Source organism: Heterodontus francisci, chromosome 42 (assembly GCF_036365525.1).
Source record: "Heterodontus francisci isolate sHetFra1 chromosome 42, sHetFra1.hap1, whole genome shotgun sequence".
NCBI classification, from domain to species: Eukaryota; Metazoa; Chordata; class Chondrichthyes; order Heterodontiformes; family Heterodontidae; genus Heterodontus; species Heterodontus francisci.
The window spans coordinates 3018595-3038968 of record NC_090412.1 but is presented as its reverse complement, the minus strand read 5'-3'; the positions used below and the strand labels follow the sequence as shown (position 1 = coordinate 3038968).

The window sequence follows — 20374 nt, the reverse complement described above, 5'->3', positions numbered from 1 at the left end:
CACTCATTCACTCAGACACACTGACACTCACTCATTCACCCAGACACACTGACACTCATTCATTCACTCAGACACACTGACACTCACTCATTCACTCAGACACACTGACACTCATTCATTCACTCAGACACACTGACACTCACTCATTCACCCAGACACACTGACACTCACTCAGACACACTGACACTCATTCATTCACTCAGACACACTGACACTCACTCATTCACTCAGACACACTGACACTCATTCATTCACTCAGACACACTGACACTCACTCATTCACTCAGACACACTGACACTCACTCATTCACTCATACACACTGACACTCACTCATTCACTCAGACACACTGACACTCACTCAGACACACTGACACTCATTCATTCACTCAGACACACTGACACTCACTCAGACACACTGACACTCATTCATTCACTCAGACACACTGACACTCACTCATTCACTCAGACACACTGACACTCACTCATTCACCCAGACACACTGACACTCATTCATTCACTCAGACACACTGACACTCACTCATTCACTCAGACACACTGACACTCATTCATTCACTCAGACACACTGACACTCACTCATTCACTCAGACACACTGACACTCACTCATTCACTCAGACACACTGACACTCACTCATTCACCCAGACACACTGACACTCATTCATTCACTCAGACACACTGACACTCACTCATTCACTCAGACACACTGACACTCACTCATTCACTCAGACACACTGACACACTCATTCACTCAGACACTCACTCATTCACTCAGACACACTGACACTCACTCATTCACTCAGACACACTGACACTCATTCATTCACTCAGACACACTGACACACTCATTCACTCAGACACTCACTCATTCACTCAGACACACTGACACTCACTCATTCACTCAGACACACTGACACTCACTCATTCACCCAGACACACTGACACTCACTCAGACACACTGACACTCATTCATTCACTCAGACACACTGACACTCACTCATTCACTCAGACACACTGACATTCACTCAGACACACTGACACTCACTCAGACACACTGACACTCATTCATTCACTCAGACACACTGACACTCACTCATTCACTCAGACACACTGACACTCAATCATTCACCCAGACACACTGACACTCACTCAGACACACTGACACTCATTCATTCACTCAGACACACTGACACTCACTCATTCACTCAGACACACTGACACTCACTCAGATACACTGACACTCACTCATTCACTCAGACACACTGACACTCACTCAGACACACTGACACTCATTCATTCACTCAGACACACTGACACTCACTCATTCACTCAGACACACTGACACTCACTCATTCACTCAGACACTCACTCATTCACTCAGACACACTGTCACTCACTCATTCACCCAGACACACTGACACTCACTCATTCACACAGACACACTGACACTCACTCATTCACTCAGACACACTGACACTCACTCATTCACTCAGACACACTGACACTCACTCATTCACCCAGACACACTGACACTCACTCATTCACTCAGACACACTGAAACTCACTCATTCACTCAGACACACTGACACTCACTCAGACACACTGACACTCATTCATTCACTCAGACACACTGACACTCACTCATTCACTCAGACACACTGACACTCACTCATTCACCCAGACACACTGACACTCACTCATTCACTCAGACACACTGACACTCACTCATTCACTCAGACACTCACTCATTCACTCAGACACACTGACACTCACTCATTCACTCAGACACACTGACACTCACTCATTCACCCAGACACACTGACACTCACTCATTCACTCAGACACACTGACACTCAATCATTCACCCAGACACACTGACACTCACTCAGACACACTGACACTCATTCATTCACTCAGACACACTGACACTCACTCATTCACTCAGACACACTGACACTCACTCATTCACTCAGACACTCACTCATTCACTCAGACACACTGACACTCACTCATTCACCCAGACACACTGACACTCACTCATTCACCCAGACACACTGACACTCACTCATTCACTCAGACACACTGACACTCACTCATTCACTCAGACACACTGACACTCACTCATTCACCCAGACACACTGACACTCACTCATTCACTCAGACACACTGACACTCACTCATTCACTCAGACACACTGACACTCACTCAGACACACTGACACTCATTCATTCACTCAGACACACTGACACTCACTCATTCACTCAGACACACTGACACTCACTCATTCACCCAGACACACTGACACTCACTCATTCACTCAGACACACTGACACTCACTCATTCACTCAGACACTCACTCATTCACTCAGACACACTGACACTCACTCATTCACTCAGACACACTGACACTCACTCATTCACCCAGACACACTGACACTCACTCATTCACTCAGACACACTGACACTCACTCATTCACTCAGACACACTGACATTCACTCAGACACACTGACACTCACTCATTCACTCAGACACACTGACACTCACTCATTCACTCAGACACACTGACACTCACTCAGACACACTGACACTCATTCATTCACTCAGACACACTGACACTCACTCATTCACTCAGACACACTGACACTCACTCATTCACTCAGACACACTGACACTCACTCATTCACCAGACACACTGACACTCACTCATTCACCCAGACACACTGACACTCATTCATTCACTCAGACACACTGACACTCAGTCATTCACTCAGACACTCGCTCATTCACTCAGACACACTGACACTCACTCATTCACTCAGACACACTGACACTCACTCATTCACCCAGACACACTGACACTCACTCATTCACTCAGACACACTGACACTCACTCATTCACTCAGACACACTGACATTCACTCAGACACACTGACACTCACTCATTCACTCATACACACTGACACTCACTCATTCACTCAGACACACTGACACTCACTCAGACACACTGACACTCATTCATTCACTCAGACACACTGACACTCACTCAGACACACTGACACTCATTCATTCACTCAGACACACTGACACTCACTCATTCACTCAGACACACTGACACTCACTCATTCACTCAGACACTCACTCATTCACTCAGACACACTGACACTCACTCATTCACTCAGACACACTGACACTCACTCATTCACCCAGACACACTGACACTCACTCATTCACTCAGACACACTGACACTCACTCATTCACTCAGACACACTGACATTCACTCAGACACACTGACACTCACTCATTCACTCATACACACTGACACTCACTCATTCACTCAGACACACTGACACTCACTCAGACACACTGACACTCATTCATTCACTCAGACACACTGACACTCACTCAGACACACTGACACTCATTCATTCACTCAGACACACTGACACTCACTCATTCACTCAGACACACTGACACTCATTCATTCACTCAGACACACTGACACTCACTCATTCACTCAGACACACTGACACTCACTCATTCACTCATACACACTGACACTCACTCATTCACTCAGACACACTGACACTCACTCAGACACACTGACACTCATTCATTCACTCAGACACACTGACACTCACTCATTCACTCAGACACACTGACACTCACTCATTCACCCAGACACACTGACACTCATTCATTCACTCAGACACACTGACACTCACTCATTCACTCAGACACACTGACACTCATTCATTCACTCAGACACACTGACACTCACTCATTCACTCAGACACACTGACACTCACTCATTCACTCAGACACACTGACACTCACTCATTCACCCAGACACACTGACACTCATTCATTCACTCAGACACACTGACACTCACTCATTCACTCAGACACACTGACACTCACTCATTCACTCAGACACACTGACACACTCATTCACTCAGACACTCACTCATTCACTCAGACACACTGACACTCACTCATTCACTCAGACACACTGACACTCATTCATTCACTCAGACACACTGACACACTCATTCACTCAGACACTCACTCATTCACTCAGACACACTGACACTCACTCAGACACACTGACACTCACTCATTCACCCAGACACACTGACACTCACTCATTCACTCAGACACACTGACACTCACTCATTCACTCAGACACACTGGCATTCACTCAGACACACTGACATTCACTCATACACACTGACACTCACTCATTCACTCAGACACACTGACACTCACTCAGACACACTGACACTCATTCATTCACTCAGACACACTGACACTCACTCAGACACACTGACACTCATTCATTCACTCAGACACACTGACACTCACTCATTCACTCAGACACACTGACACTCATTCATTCACTCAGACACACTGACACTCACTCATTCACTCAGACACACTGACAGTCACTCATTCACTCATACACACTGACACTCACTCATTCACTCAGACACACTGACACTCACTCAGACACACTGACACTCATTCATTCACTCAGACACACTGACACTCACTCAGACACACTGACACTCATTCATTCACTCAGACACACTGACACTCACTCATTCACTCAGACACACTCACACTCACTCATTCACCCAGACACACTGACACTCATTCATTCACCCAGACACACTGACACTCACTCATTCACTCAGACACACTGACACTCACTCATTCACTCAGACACACTGACATTCACTCAGACACACTGACACACTGACACTCATTCATTCACTCAGACACACTGACACACTCATTCACTCAGACACTCACTCATTCACTCAGACACACTGACACTCACTCATTCACTCAGACACACTGACACTCATTCATTCACTCAGACACACTGACACACTCATTCACTCAGACACTCACTCATTCACTCAGACACACTGACACTCACTCATTCACCCAGACACACTGACACTCACTCATTCACCCAGACACACTGACACTCACTCAGACACACTGACACTCATTCATTCACTCAGACACACTGACACTCACTCAGACACACTGACACTCATTCATTCACTCAGACACACTGACACTCACTCATTCACTCAGACACACTGACACTCACTCATTCACCCAGACACACTGACACTCATTCATTCACCCAGACACACTGACACTCACTCATTCACTCAGACACACTGACACTCACTCATTCACTCAGACACACTGACATTCACTCAGACACACTGACACACTGACACTCATTCATTCACTCAGACACACTGACACACTCATTCACTCAGACACTCACTCATTCACTCAGACACACTGACACTCACTCATTCACTCAGACACACTGACACTCATTCATTCACTCAGACACACTGACACACTCATTCACTCAGACACTCACTCATTCACTCAGACACACTGACACTCACTCATTCACCCAGACACACTGACACTCACTCATTCACCCAGACACACTGACACTCACTCAGACACACTGACACTCATTCATTCACTCAGACACACTGACACTCACTCAGACACACTGACACTCATTCATTCACTCAGACACACTGACACTCACTCATTCACTCAGACACACTGACACTCACTCATTCACCCAGACACACTGACACTCATTCATTCACCCAGACACACTGACACTCACTCATTCACTCAGACACACTGACACTCACTCATTCACTCAGACACACTGACATTCACTCAGACACACTGACACACTGACACTCATTCATTCACTCAGACACACTGACACACTCATTCACTCAGACACTCACTCATTCACTCAGACACACTGACACTCACTCATTCACTCAGACACACTGACACTCATTCATTCACTCAGACACACTGACACACTCATTCACTCAGACACTCACTCATTCACTCAGACACACTGACACTCACTCATTCACCCAGACACACTGACACTCACTCATTCACCCAGACACACTGACACTCACTCATTCACCCAGACACACTGACACTCACTCATTCACTCAGACACACTGACAGATTCTCCCCTGCGGGAGGGGCGGGGGTTGCGGGCCGGCGGCGCATGCGCGCTGCTGGCGGGTGACGTCACTGCCAGCTGTGTGCGGAGCGCGAGAGGCAACGGCGGCGGCGCGAGACCCGGACCGGGAATAACCGGCACTGACCATCCTGGGAGCGAGAGAGACCGGGAATAACCGGCACTGACCATCCTGGGAGCGAGAGAGACCGGGAATAACCGGCACTGACCATCCTGGGAGCGAGAGAGAGATAGACACCGGTGTCCTCACCATGGGCCGCCCTGGAGCAGCGATCACCCTCATCCCGGGAATGCAGGTACCGCTGCGGGCCCCGACCGACTGACTCAGCTTCCCCCCCTCCCCCCCCCTCACCTCTTCTTTTACTTTTTCCTCTTCCCCCCCCTCACCTCTTCTCTTCCCCCCCCTCACCTCTTCTCTTCCCCCCCCCTCACCTCTTCTCTTCCCCACCCCCCCTCACCTCTTCTCTTCTCTTCCCCCCCCCCCCCTCACCTCTTCTCTTCCCCACCCCCCCCTCACCTCTTCTCTTAACCCCCCCCCTCACCTCTTCTCTTCCCCCCCCTCACCTCTTCTCTTCCCCCCCCCTCACCTCTTCTCTTCCCCACCCCCCCTCACCTCTTCTCTTCCCCCCCCCCTCACCTCTTCTCTTCCCCCCCCCTCACCTCTTCTCTTCCCCCCCCCCTCACCTCTTCTCTTCCCCCCCCCCTCACCTCTTCTCTTCCCCCCCCCCCTCACCTCTTCTCTTCCCCACCCCCCCCTCACCTCTTCTCTTCCCCACCCCCCCTCACCTCTTCTCTTCCCCCCCCTCACCTCTTCTCTTACCCCCCCCTCACCTCTTCTCTTACCCCCCCCTCACCTCTTCTCCCCCCCCCCTCACCTCTTCTCTTCCCCCCCCCTCACCTCTTCTCTTCTCTTCCCCCCCCCTCACCTCTTCTCTTCCCCCCCCCTCACCTCTTCTCTTCCCCCCCCCTCACCTCTTCTCTTCCCCCCCCCCTCACCTCTTCTCTTCCCCCCCCCCCTCACCTCTTCTCTTCCCCCCCCCCTCACCTCTTCTCTTCCCCCCCCCTCACCTCTTCTCTTCCCCACCCCCCCCTCACCTCTTCTCTTCCCCACCCCCCCTCACCTCTTCTCTTCCCCACCCCTCCCCTCACCTCTTCTCTTCCCCACCCCCCCTCACCTCTTCTCTTCCCCACCCCCCCTCACCTCTTCTCTTCCCCCCCCTCACCTCTTCTCTTCCCCCCCCCTCACCTCTTCTCTTCCCCCCCCTCACCTCTTCTCTTCCCACCCCCCCTCACCTCTTCTCTTCCCCACCCCCCCTCACCTCTTCTCTTCCCCACCCCCCCTCACCTCTTCTCTTCCCCCCCCCTCACCTCTTCTCTTCCCCCCCCCTCACCTCTTCTCTTCCCCCCCCCCTCACCTCTTCTCTTCCCCCCCCCCTCACCTCTTCTCTTCCCCCCCCCCTCACCTCTTCTCTTCCCCCCCCCCCCTCACCTCTTCTCTTAACCCCCCCCCCTCACCTCTTCTCTTACCCCCCCCTCACCTCTTCTCTTACCCCCCCTCACCTCTTCTCTCCCCCCCTCACCTCTTCTCTTCTCCCCCTCACCTCTTCTCTTCTCTTCCCCCCCCTCACCTCTTCTCTTCCCCCCCCCTCACCTCTTCTCTTCCCCCCCCCTCACCTCTTCTCTTCCCCCCCCCCTCACCTCTTCTCTTCCCCCCCCCCTCACCTCTTCTCTTCCCCACCCCCCCTCACCTCTTCTCTTCCCCACCCCCCCTCACCTCTTCTCTTCCCCACCCCCCCCTCACCTCTTCTCTTCCCACCCCCCCTCACCTCTTCTCTTCCCCACCCCCCCTCACCTCTTCTCTTCCCCCCCCCTCACCTCTTCTCTTCCCCCCCCCTCACCTCTTCTCTTCCCCCCCCTCACCTCTTCTCTTCCCCCCCCCCTCACCTCTTCTCTTCCCCCCCCCTCACCTCTTCTCTTCCCCCCCCCTCACCTCTTCTCTTCCCCCCCCTCACCTCTTCTCTTCCCCCCCCCTCACCTCTTCTCTTCCCCCCCCTCACCTCTTCTCTTCCCCCCCCCTCACCTCTTCTCTTCCCCCCCCCTCACCTCTTCTCTTCCCCCCCCCTCACCTCTCTCTTCCCCCCCCCTCACCTCTTCTCTTCCCCCCCCCTCACCTCTTCTCTTCCCCCCCCCTCACCTCTTCTCTTCCCCCCCCCCCCTCACCTCTTCTCTTACCCCCCCTCACCTCTTCTCTTCTCTTCCCCCCCCCTCACCTCTTCTCTTCTCTTCCCCCCCCCTCACCTCTTCTCTTCCCCCCCCCTCACCTCTTCTCTTCCCCCCCCCCTCACCTCTTCTCTTCCCCCCCCCCCTCACCTCTTCTCTTCCCCCCCCCCTCACCTCTTCTCTTCCCCCCCCCCTCACCTCTTCTCTTCCCCCCCCCTCACCTCTTCTCTTCCCCCCCCTCACCTCTTCTCTTCCCCCCCCCTCACCTCTTCTCTTCCCCCCCCCTCACCTCTTCTCTTCCCCCCCCCTCACCTCTTCTCTTCCCCCCCCCCTCACCTCTTCTCTTCCCCCCCCCTCACCTCTTCTCTTCCCCCCCCTCACCTCTTCTCTTCCCCCCCCCTCACCTCTTCTCTTCCCCCCCCCCTCACCTCTTCTCTTCCCCCCCCCCTCACCTCTTCCCCCCCCCCTCACCTCTTCTCTTCCCCCCCCCTCACCTCTTCTCTTCCCCCCCCCTCACCTCTTCTCTTCCCCCCCCCTCACCTCTTCTCTTCCCCCCCTCACCTCTTCTCTTCCCCCCCCCTCACCTCTTCTCTTCCCCCCCCCTCACCTCTTCTCTTCCCCCCCCCTCACCTCTTCTCTTCCCCCCCTCACCTCTTCTCTTCCCCCCCCTCACCTCTTCTCTTCCCCCCCCTCACCTCTTCTCTTCCCCCCCCCTCACCTCTTCTCTTCCCCCCCCTCACCTCTTCTCTTCCCCCCCCTCACCTCTTCTCTTCCCCCCCCCTCACCTCTTCTCTTCCCCCCCCTCACCTCTTCTCTTCCCCCCCCTCACCTCTTCTCTTCCCCCCCTCACCTCTTCTCTTCCCCCCCCCCTCACCTCTTCTCTTCCCCCCCCCTCACCTCTTCTCTTCCCCCCCCTCACCTCTTCTCTTCCCCCCCCTCACCTCTTCTCTTCCCCCCCCTCACCTCTTCTCTTCCCCCCCCTCACCTCTTCTCTTCCCCCCCTCACCTCTTCTCTTCCCCCCCCTCACCTCTTCTCTTCCCCCCCCTCACCTCTTCTCTTCCCCCCCCACCTCTCTTCTCTTCCCCCCCCCCACCTCTTCTCTTCCCCCCCCCTCACCTCTTCTCTTCCCCACCCCCCCTCACCTCTTCTCTTCCCCCCCCCTCACCTCTTCTCTTCCCCCCCCCCTCACCTCTTCTCTTCCCCCCCCCCTCACCTCTTCTCTTCCCCCCCCCCCCTCACCTCTTCTCCTTCCCCCCCCCCCCCCCTCACCTCTTCTCTTCCCCCCCCTCACCTCTTCTCTTCCCCCCCCCCTCACCTCTTCTCTTCCCCCCCCCCCTCACCTCTTCTCTTCCCCCCCCCCTCACCTCTTCTCTTCCCCCCCCCCCTCACCTCTTCTCTTCCCCCCCCCCTCACCTCTTCTCTTCTCCCCCCCCCCCCCCCCTTATTGAGGGCGCTCAATATTATTCATGTAATATGCTTTGCAAGGGTGTTACTGTGTCAGTATTATGCAGGGCTGAGTGACATCCTCTGACTGAAAACTTAAATGAAAGAATTAGTCAGCATTCTCTGTGCTCTCTTTGCCCTTCTCCCAACTATTATATTGAGTGAGATCTGGAGCACCTTCATGTAAACTGTACATAGTTACTATATCTTTTTTTATGTTGAGTTTGTAAGTAAATTTTTGAAATCCTTCTGACTGATTTTTGCAAGTGCACTTTGATCTGACAGCCCTGCTGTAACTGACTCTTGGTTTATTGAGGTTAGTGGAAGGAGCGAGGATATTGCCGTTATCTGGTAGAAGTCACGGTATTCTCTCCTGCATGCTTTAGCTTGATCTTATTATCATTGAAGGTCTTTGGTACACCGTCTATGTGGAGGCCCTGTCGTTGAGTTGAGCATGTGATGGGTGCACCAAGCAGGATTGGATTATGATTCTGTTGGGAGGGGTTGTAATGTTTTGCTGGCAAATCTATATTTTGTTTCCTGCTATTATGGCTTTCAGGGGAGCATGATCCCTCACCTTTTGTCAAGCAAATGTTTATGTATTCAGTGTTGCTTGCCTTGGACTTTGCACCATTCCAGGCCTGAACTCAGACAGGTAGGAGGTATTAAAATGTTAAGGCTTTTGTTTATGTAAAATAAGTTGAGCCCATGAGTGAGTGCAGTACGTCAGTATTCCTGAATCAGACAGGAAGTTATTATTGGAAGGCTTTATCTGTGTTGGGGGAAAAATTGATTCTTGTCATTTGGAGGTAAGGTGCTGGCCAGTATGTTTTGTTTTCAAAAAAATGGTGATGATGAGGCTTTTGTTGAAACGGTTGAGCAGTGAGTGAAGATTCAGAAGCTGAAGCCAGGTTGGAGGAGAGATTTTGCTGCTGATATTCGAAGCAATTCAGAAAGTATTGAATTTGAGTTTGCCATAGAGTGTTGACCTGGTTCCAAGCTTCCATTTCCAAGTGTGACATTGTGGAGTCACATTAAACTCAAACAGCTTACTGTGCACGTTGGCTGCTGTGTTTCCTATGTTACAATAATGACTACACTGCAAGAAGTACTTTGTTGGCTGTAAAGTACTTTAGGATGTCATGAGGTTGTGAAAGACGCTATAGAAATGCACATCTTTTATAAGTGCATTGCCACTATCTTCCTGATCATACTTCACTAACATAGAATTGTTACAGCGCAGAAGGAGGCTATTCGGCTCATCGTGTCTGCACTGGCTCTCTGAAAGAGCAATTCACTCCGTGCCATTCTCTAGCCTTCTCCACATAACCCTGCACATTCTTCCTTTATATATAAAACAGTCTAATTCCCTTTTGAATGCTTCAATTGAACCTGCCTCCACCACACTGGCAGCGCATTCCAGACCTTAACCACTCACTGCATGAAAAAAGTTTTCCTCATGTTGCTTTTGCTTCTCTTACCCATTACTTTAAATCTGTGTCCTCTCGTTCTCGATCCTTTCATTAGCTGCGTGCTTGTTTTCAGTCCAATCATAATGGGCATCAAGTACTAGATATATAAAACAAAAACAAGAAATGCTGGAATCACTCAGCAGGTCTGGCAGCATCTGTGGAAAGAGAAGCAGAGTTAACGTTTCGGGTCAGTGACCCTGCTTCGAACTGAGAAGAAGGGTCACTGACCAGAAACGTTAACTCTGCTTCTCTTTCCACAGATGCTGCCAGACCTGCTGAGTGATTCCAGCATTTCTTGTTTTTGTTTCAGATTTCCAGCATCTGCAGTATTTTGCTTTTATTTTACTAGATATATAAACCTGTGTTCTCTACTCTGTTTGGAGGTAACATTTTTCAGTAGCTCTTGTGTTTCATTATTGAATGTGTGATCTGCGCGGAGCAGCTTGTGTTGTGCCATCCACCTTCAAGTTGTAGCCATTCATGTCCAATGCTGCCTATCAGGCTTGCTGATTACCAACTGTATAATCCAGCACCTTGTGAGGGGTTTTGATAGGGAGGTTGGCCTCTCTGTGAGTCTCATTCGCTGTCCAAGGTCCTCAGTGACAGGTTGATGACATAGCTCAGAGTGCTTCCTCCCTGCAGTCAATTTTTCCACCAATTCACCTTTCGCCTTAGTCCTGAATTTCACATCTACAGAATGTGTTTTTTTTTAATGTTCAACTTGGGAAACTTAACATAGAAAGAAAAAAGTTAAGAACTTGCATTTATGTAGCCCTGATCTCGTCTCTTGAGACATCTCAAAATGTGAACACCCAATTAATTATTTTTGAGGATTATTTAAATGTTCACAATTTACTGGCACATTTATCGACAAAGCAACAGTGGCAGTGAAGAGATGAATGACCAGTAAATCACTTTTGCTGATGTTGGCTGAGGGATAAATGTTGGCGCGGACACTGGAAAACTACCTGGTAATTCTTTAAATAGTGACGAGAATCTTTTATATTCTCCTGAACAGGCAGTTGGGCTCTCGTCGAGTGTTTTGTTTCCACCATTTGCATCATATAATCAGAAATGCTTACCAAATATCATTTCTGTTTTAAAACATGTTTTTTTTAATGAAGGCTTGGTGTCATATAGGCAACTGGGAATGACAAGTGTACAATTGAGAGGAACTGAATGCCAGTACAGTTTTTAAAATAAAATCAATGCAAAAATCAATATAAACTTTACAAATTTGCAAAATCATTGAGGATGTAGGACCATCTTTGAGCATAGGATTATGTTGCAGGTAATATTGAAGTGCAATGTATCTGTACCAGGGCAGCAACCTTACAGAATTACAGAATGTTCCTTTACTAAACATTCACTTGTCGTCTTTGTCAGTTGTTGAAGCAAATCTATAATTCCAAATAGGATTAGTGCTTTGCAAATCTGTGTCAGTTTAACTGTTGCAGCGCTCTCACCACTGAGTCGGAAAATTGTGGGTTCAAGTCCCAATCCAGAGTTTTTCCATATATTGTAGACTGATATTTCAGTGTACATTGCTAACCTGATGTTCCACCAACCTGTTGAGATGGATATAATAGATTCCTTGGTATAAGTTGACCAGTGAGCAACTACAGTAAGGTACCAAACTTTATCTAGGGGTGACAACAAGTCAATTCAGGTAATGATACAAGTTTTAAGAGTGAAGCTTCAGTAGCAGGTAGCTGTTATCTGAATCCGTAGATGGTTAGATCCTTGAAATTGTTCCCTCAGGATTAATTATTTAGAATGTAGACGTTGTGTCTGTTCTTGTACTCGGGGATTTGTCTAGCAGTGCCAATTAATGTAAAGCAGTGTTACAACATGCTAATTCTACTCCACAGAACAGTTATTGATGAGCTTTTGAATAACAATCCATAATAAATTGAAAATGTTCTCTGCACACTCCTTATTTGGGCATCACCTTATTGCAACACCTGAAGCTGCACACTTTAACCACTGGATGAAGTTTCATAAACTTCAGAAACTGCAGATATCCACACCTATACCAGCACTTATGTACCCTATGAGAAATTTGTTTTGTCCAAACTTTCTGTGGGCAAAGTTGAAGGAGCTCTGATACTGTGTTAAAATAATCAGTATGAAACTCCGTTGACAGTATTTCAAGGCATAGGGGTCACAGTATACTATCTTACATAATATCTTAACCTGAGATAAGCAGCTGTTTTAACAAAGGTTCTGCTCCCTGTCTCACCATGGCATTTATTTTATGTTTGGAACTTTTGATCTAAAAAAGATCAAGTGCTATTAATTTCACTAAAATAAGAGGCTTATGTTTACCTGCCTTTGTTTAAAATTTTTTTTTTTTAAAATGTTGTTCCCAGCTGACTTTTAACACTGCCACACTCAATCATATTGCTCATGAGTGTGAAGGAGTGGCCAGTACCCTTTGTATTTAACCAGTATTTTTAGTTTGGGTACTACATGCACTTTTGTGTGTATTTGCCAGAAGCAAAACATTCTGTAAAATGACTATTTGTGGCCTTATCAGAATATATCTGAAAGAATTAAAACTGGATCTTTGGTTTAAATGTGTAAATTCAGAATTGCATTTTCAAAATTCTTGTTCCAGTTCAGTTTCCTTTAACAAAAATCCAAAATTTTCACTTATGAATTCTGTATGCTCTGATTAAAATTGGAATAATTCCACATTATTGTGATTAGGTGAGAGCATCAGTCTTTTTTTTCTTTTCCCCTGTTGTCACAAGCTATGTTCGGAGACTCAAATGGCAGGTGATCGATCATCCCTCCGCCAATCTTGTTCTGGAACTGGCTACCTGGAAATGTGAAAAACCGGGCAGGAACAGTTCAGAATTCGAGTTCTTTTCTGTAACATGATTGAAGTTGGAACCCCACATGCTGTGCATTAGTGTTTCTGTGTGCTGCATCATAGTACTACCTTTAATCATTCAAATAAAATTCAGTCCTATATTTTGAACTCCAGGTATTGAAAATATGTCGCTCTGGCCTCCGAAGGAAGATACTCTACCAGTTCTGTTGTGTAACAGCCAGTTTGAAATTGCCTTTCAGATGTACTGATAACTGTCTAAGTCTTAGAAGCTTTCTTGTGCACAGTTCCCTATTCATAGGAACATAAGCACAGACTCCTTGAGTCTGTTCCACTATTCAATCAGATCATAGCTGATCTGTAACTCAACTCCATATACCCATATTTGGTCCATATCCCTTGATGTCCTTACCTAATAACATATCTATTTATCTCAGTCTTGAAAGTTACAATTGACTCAGCATCCACAGCCTTTTGGGGGAGTGTGTTCCAGATTTCCACTTCGCCTTTGGTGAAAAGATGTTTTCTGATTTCCCAGCTAAATGGTCTGGCTCTAATTTTAACATTGTGCCCTCTTGTTCTGGATTTTTCCATCCTGAAGAAATAGTTTCTGTATTTACCCTATATAATTTCTTTATCATTTTAAACACTTCAATTGGATACCCCTCAATCTTCTAAATGCAGATGGGATCCTGAGGGAAGCCTCTCTCTTTATTCAGTTAATGAGGCACCTGCTAAATTCAATAACATTTTGATATATTTGGGTATTGTGAAAAGACCAAATTGGTTTATTTTCAATGTGGTTATTTGTTTGGACTTCATGCGATGGTGTTGAAGGTTGTGCTGTACAATGTTACTGATATTCAATTTCTATTGTTAAACATCTATTGGAATAAAAATGTTTAGGGTAAAAAGTTCTGAAGTAAGAAACAAATTCTTCTGATTACTGAATAGTAATAGTTGATTATTTACTGGAGCTTTTCCTGAGAAATGTTAATAAAAAGCATGAAATTGAAGAGAAATCCAAAGGTGCAATTTAAAGTTGTTTAGCAGATATGGTATCAATGACTTTTCCTCTTCCTCCTCCTCTGCTACTTTTTCCCTCTCCCTTTGTATCGCATTTTCACGAGGCAATTGATTGACTGCTGCACTTTATCATAATGTTGCTCGGAAATAGAGATCCCACACTTCTGTCTGTTTGGGTAGCAAATAGCCACCTCAAGTTATTGAGGATCCAGACTCCTGAAGCATCAGTTTTTTATGCATCTCTGCACAATTGGGGCAAGCTCCTGGTGCAATTGGAAATAGTGCTGGGAGCCTGCCAAAATAACTTGCTTATGGCTGAGCTCGTGAAATTTGGCAAGGATAGCACTGGGACATAGTGTGGGTGGAATCTCACCTTGCCACATTTGGGGCTATTTCCTGGTGGAAATTCTTGCCTATCATCTGTTTACAATAGTGTATCAGGAAGATTCCCATTGGATCTATTTGAGAAAGGATGAATGAGAATTTTCAGGTACAACAGTGAAAGGGTATTTTGCATGCTATTTGGTAATTAGTGAACTCACAATTTTAATACCTTTTGAGTAGCAATGAGAATTTGAAAAAATGCTCCCCTTATTCCATCATAGAACCAAAGCAAAATTGATTTTCTGAAAACATACTGAGATAAATGTATCCCAGTGAGCAGAAGTATAACAAATTTTAATTGTTAAATTGTAATCTTGTATTTTGCTACAATATTACTGTTGGGAATAATGAAGTATTCCAATATGTTACTATCAATAGAGATATCAATTATTGATATCCGTCAATTGAATTAAAATTCCACCAACTGCCGGGGTGGGATTTGGACCTGCGTCCCCAGGACATTTGCTCAGACCTCTGGATTCCTAGTTCAGTGACATTGCCACTACGCCACCATCTCCCCTTGCACGTTATGTTGCACCATTCATGAGCTGTGGCTCCAATTGGGAAAGCCATAGTTTATACCAGTCATTTCCCATGCAATGAATTCCAATTTCAATGAAGCAATGCAATTAAGCACCATGCCGTTCTTCATGGCGAGGAGGAAGAATTGGAAATCTCAGGACCAACTAACGTGCACCACATTTACTCACATCACTCAGTCATTTTTTTTTTTTTAGAGATACAGCACTGAAACAGGCCCTTCGGCCCACCGAGTCTGTGCCGACCAACAACCCTACAGTAATCCCATATTCCCTATCACCTCCCTACACTAGGGGCAATTTACAACGGCCAACATACCTATCACCTGCAAGTCTTTTGGATGTGGGAGGAAACCGGAGCACCCGGCGACAACCCACGCAGACACAGGGAGAACTTGCAAACTCTGCACAGACAGTACCCAGAATCGAACCTGGGTCCCTGGAGCTGTGAGGCTGCAGTGCTAACCACTGCGCCACTGTGCCCAAAATAGGCTAAACATCAAAAAAAAACTGGTACTTATACAGTGTCTTTCGCATCTTCAGGAGATCCCAAAGCACTTGACAACTATGGAATTATTTTGCGGTACAGTTACTGTTAAGTAGTCAAACACCAGCCATTTTGCAAACAGCAACATAACACCAAATGTCCAGTTAGTCTGTTTTGGTGACGTTGATAAATAAATGTTGGCCAGGATCTTGAATGCCCTTATACCCCTCCACATAGTGCCACTTGTGTGTTAAGTGCTGGGTAGCATAGCTTCAGATTACAGCAATCATGCATGTGTTCAGTCTGGGATTGGCACCTATTGTTAGATTATTGAGAAATAGAATGTCTGTTAAACCAGGTGTGTGCTTTGGAAATTAGTTTTCAATTTTCAATTATATTTTGGAAATTTTATTTTTTTGGACAATGTGGTGATTTCTACATTCATGGGGCCCTCCGAAAACCGGCTATTTACTCCCTCACCTACATTAAAAATAAAAGCTAGATCCCGCTCAAAGGCGGGCTGGTGGCAACTGTAGTTCAGTGTTTACTTGCTGCAGAGCAATAACCAGATGTTATTGTTGCAGCAGACTGTCTTGCTTTGCAGTAAAGTTGTAATCAAGACCCACAAGGTGCATTTTTAATCTATGCATATTGCCCTGCAGCAGTTTCATGGTGGCAGTTCGCAGCTGCCTGGAATCAGGCTTGTCCTTTCACTGTTTTGAGAGAGCCCATCTCTTGAGTAGGTTCAATGCTGTAAGAGTTCTAATGAATCAGTTCGGTGTATATTAAACTGTTATAGTCTGAAAAGAGCTGCCATTGGGGAAAAAGTACTGATTTGAGACCAACTGGGGAGATCATGTATTTATTGAGAGAGAAGCAGAGTTAACGTTTCAGGTCTGTGACCTGAAACTCTCTTATTTCCGAATTCCAGCATCTGCATTATTTTGCTTTTATTATATGTATTTATTGTTGACTGCTCTGTGATCAACTTTGAATACTCTCTGTAGGATGTACAAATATCAATTTCAAGTTGCGCATTTTTGAAGTTTGTGGTTGCCAGCCAGCGCAATGGACGGAATGCTTCTGTGTCTGTTTGCAAAAAATAAACATGACATAATTGCATAATTCTAGCCACACAAATCTGGCAATTGAATCTTCGATAATATCCAATAGCAGTATCAAACGACAAGGCTCATTGAGTTCCAGAGCCTCAAAATATAGGGTATGACATCAAGTTTAATATTTCATCGATGTTGTTTGCAAACAGAAGAAAGTTTTGTAAGGGCTTTCCATAGCCTACATTCTACCAGGGATGTAATGTAAGTTTTGTACAGTGTACAGACTTACATTGCTGTACTGTATCATTGTAAGCCTAAATTTCTTAACCTGGGAGTATGTTCTGCACACACTGCCTCAGTTGTCATAGTAGAGTTTGAAATGAAGAATTGGCGGATTTTATTTTTTTTTAAGAACCCGCGCCTTGGTTTTGCTTTTGTGTTCTGACTATTCATAGGTTCTATCAGTATTTCATTTACAATGTTGCTGGCTCCTTCTGTGTGAGAGAATTTTAAAATCAAAATGCCCCAATTTTAAAATCCTCATCCTTGTTTTCAAATTTCTCCACGGCTTTGCCCCTCCCTATTTCAGTAACCTCCTCCAGACCTAAAAACCTTTGGCATCTCTGCATTCCTCCAATTCTGGCATCTTTTGCATCCCCAATTTTCATTGCTCGACCATTGGTAGCCAAGCTTTCAGCTGTCTTGCCTGAAGCGCTGGAATTCTCTCCTTAAACCTCTGCATCTCTCAACCTCTCCTCTAAGATATTCTTTAAATACCGCCTCTTTGACCAAGCTTCTGGTCATCTGCCCGAATATTACCACCTGTGGCTCAGTGTCAACATTTTTTATTAACTTTCTTGTGAAGCACCTTATGTAATGTTAAAGGTGCTGTGTAGGTGCAAGTTGTTGATGAATTTGAAGATGTATGTTCTATGAAATGCACATAAAAGGATTAAGTAACATTCTGCCTAGATTTTTCTCTTGTAGTTTTACATAGTGCATGATTTGTTAATGTGTGAAACCAAGCAGGTTATGCTAAGACCTTTTTGCTGGATCTGCTCCGTTAAACCCTGGATTTTAGACTGTTCTGAGAAGCCTGGTGAGAACTGACTGTCGTATGACATTTTTAAGGCATAAGGGGTTGGATCGAGTCTGGAATACAAAGGGAAGGTGCTACAAGCTCACCTGTTGAACTTCTGTCCAATCTTTTTTCTGATTTTCAGATGAGGAGTTAAACTGGATAATTGTGCTATTGTGCAGTAGACAGAATCCTTGCACTGGGGCGAAGGAGGGATGAGAGCTGTTAGTGTACTGCTCAATATTTGTAGTGCTAAGAATTTAAAAATGTTTCATTTTTATCAAAATTCTCATATTTGCTCAGTACTATTAGTCCTTTTTTATTTCTGGGAAATGTGAACTCATATTTAACATCTTGTCAGCTTTGTTTAGTTGGTAAAACACTTGACACGAAGTCAAAGTTTGGGTTCAAAGCCTCGCTTGTGTATTTATGTACATTGGAGCTACAGGAGGCCATTCAGCCCATTGTGTCTGTTCTGCCATTCTATTAGATTAAGACTGTTGTGTACTTCAACTCCATTTACTCACCTATATTTCATATCCTTGAATGCCTTTACCAAACAAAAATCGACCAGTCTCAGTTTTGGAAATTTCAGTTGATGTAGCTTCAACAGCATTTTGGGGAATGAGTTTGAGATTTCCATTCTCCGTGTGTGCCTCCTGGTATTGCTCCTAAACGACAGAGCTCCAATTTTAAGATTCCTTCACTAGAGGAAGTACTTTATTCGTTATCTATTCTAGCAAATCCCTTAATCATTTTAAATGCCTCAATTAGATAATCCCTCAAACCTCTAACTTCAAGGGAATACAGCGCACGTTTATGTAATAAAAGCAAAATACTGCGGATGCTGGAAATCTGAAATAAAAATAAGAAATGCTGGAACCACTCAGCAGGTCTGGGAGCATCTGTGGAAAGCAAAGCAGAGTTAACGTTTCGGGTCAGTGACCCTTCTTCGGAACTGACAAATATTAGAAATGTCAAAGGTTATAAGCAAGTGAGGTGGGGGTGGGGCAAGAGATAACAAAGGAGGTGTAGATTGGACAAGGCCACATAGCTGACCAAAAAGTCATGGAGCAAAGGCAAGCAATATGTTAATGGTGTGTTGAAAGACAATGCATTAGTACAGAAAAGGTGTTAATGGACTGAATATTGAACAGCAGCAAGTGCAAACATGAAAAAAAACAGCATCCCAGCATCCGCAGTATTTTGCACGTTTATGTAACCTGTCTTTGTAATTTAACTTTATAATCCCTGGCGTAATTCTCCTGAATCTGTGCTGTACCCCCTCTCTTTGATAAGCACTGGTGTCCAAAGCTGAAGTCAGTGCTCCAGATGAGGTCTCACTCAGGTTCTGTACAACTGAAGCATCACTTCTGCACTTAATTTCAATCCTCAATGCCAACGTTCTATTAGCCTTTTTGACATTTACAGTTTTTGTGACGTTAGGTTGATCACTGATTCTAATGAAGAGTAATTGCAAACAATGTCTAATATGAATTTTCCATATGCAAAATTAATTTATGACCTGGAATCTCAAGGATATAAATAAAACTTTGGCTGTCGTCTTCTGTGATGAAGTAGTGCCCAGGAACAGACTAGCAATTCTTGGGCTTGTTCGCCATTGTTTAGGTTTTTATTGGATTGTTGACCACTTTGTGCTTGTTTATATCAAAGCAAATAACAGGAGTGAATTGTAATATGATCAGAAAGACTAAAGCAGATCGTAAATCCCTTTGAACTTTTTCTTAAAGA

The 20374-nt window shown here is 46.0% G+C and overlaps 1 protein-coding gene across 3 annotated transcripts in view; it reads left to right on the top strand.

The window, feature by feature from the left end:
- Positions 1-6147: 6147 nt before the first annotated feature.
- The window catches only part of LOC137355388 (serine-rich coiled-coil domain-containing protein 2-like), a 636521-nt gene continuing 622294 nt past the window's right edge, over positions 6148-20374 (top strand). For all 3 annotated transcript variants that reach the window (XM_068020385.1, XM_068020383.1, XM_068020390.1), the window contains exon 1: positions 6148-6374. The gene's annotated coding sequence lies outside the window, so the exon portion shown is untranslated. The remainder of the gene's footprint in view (positions 6375-20374) is intronic.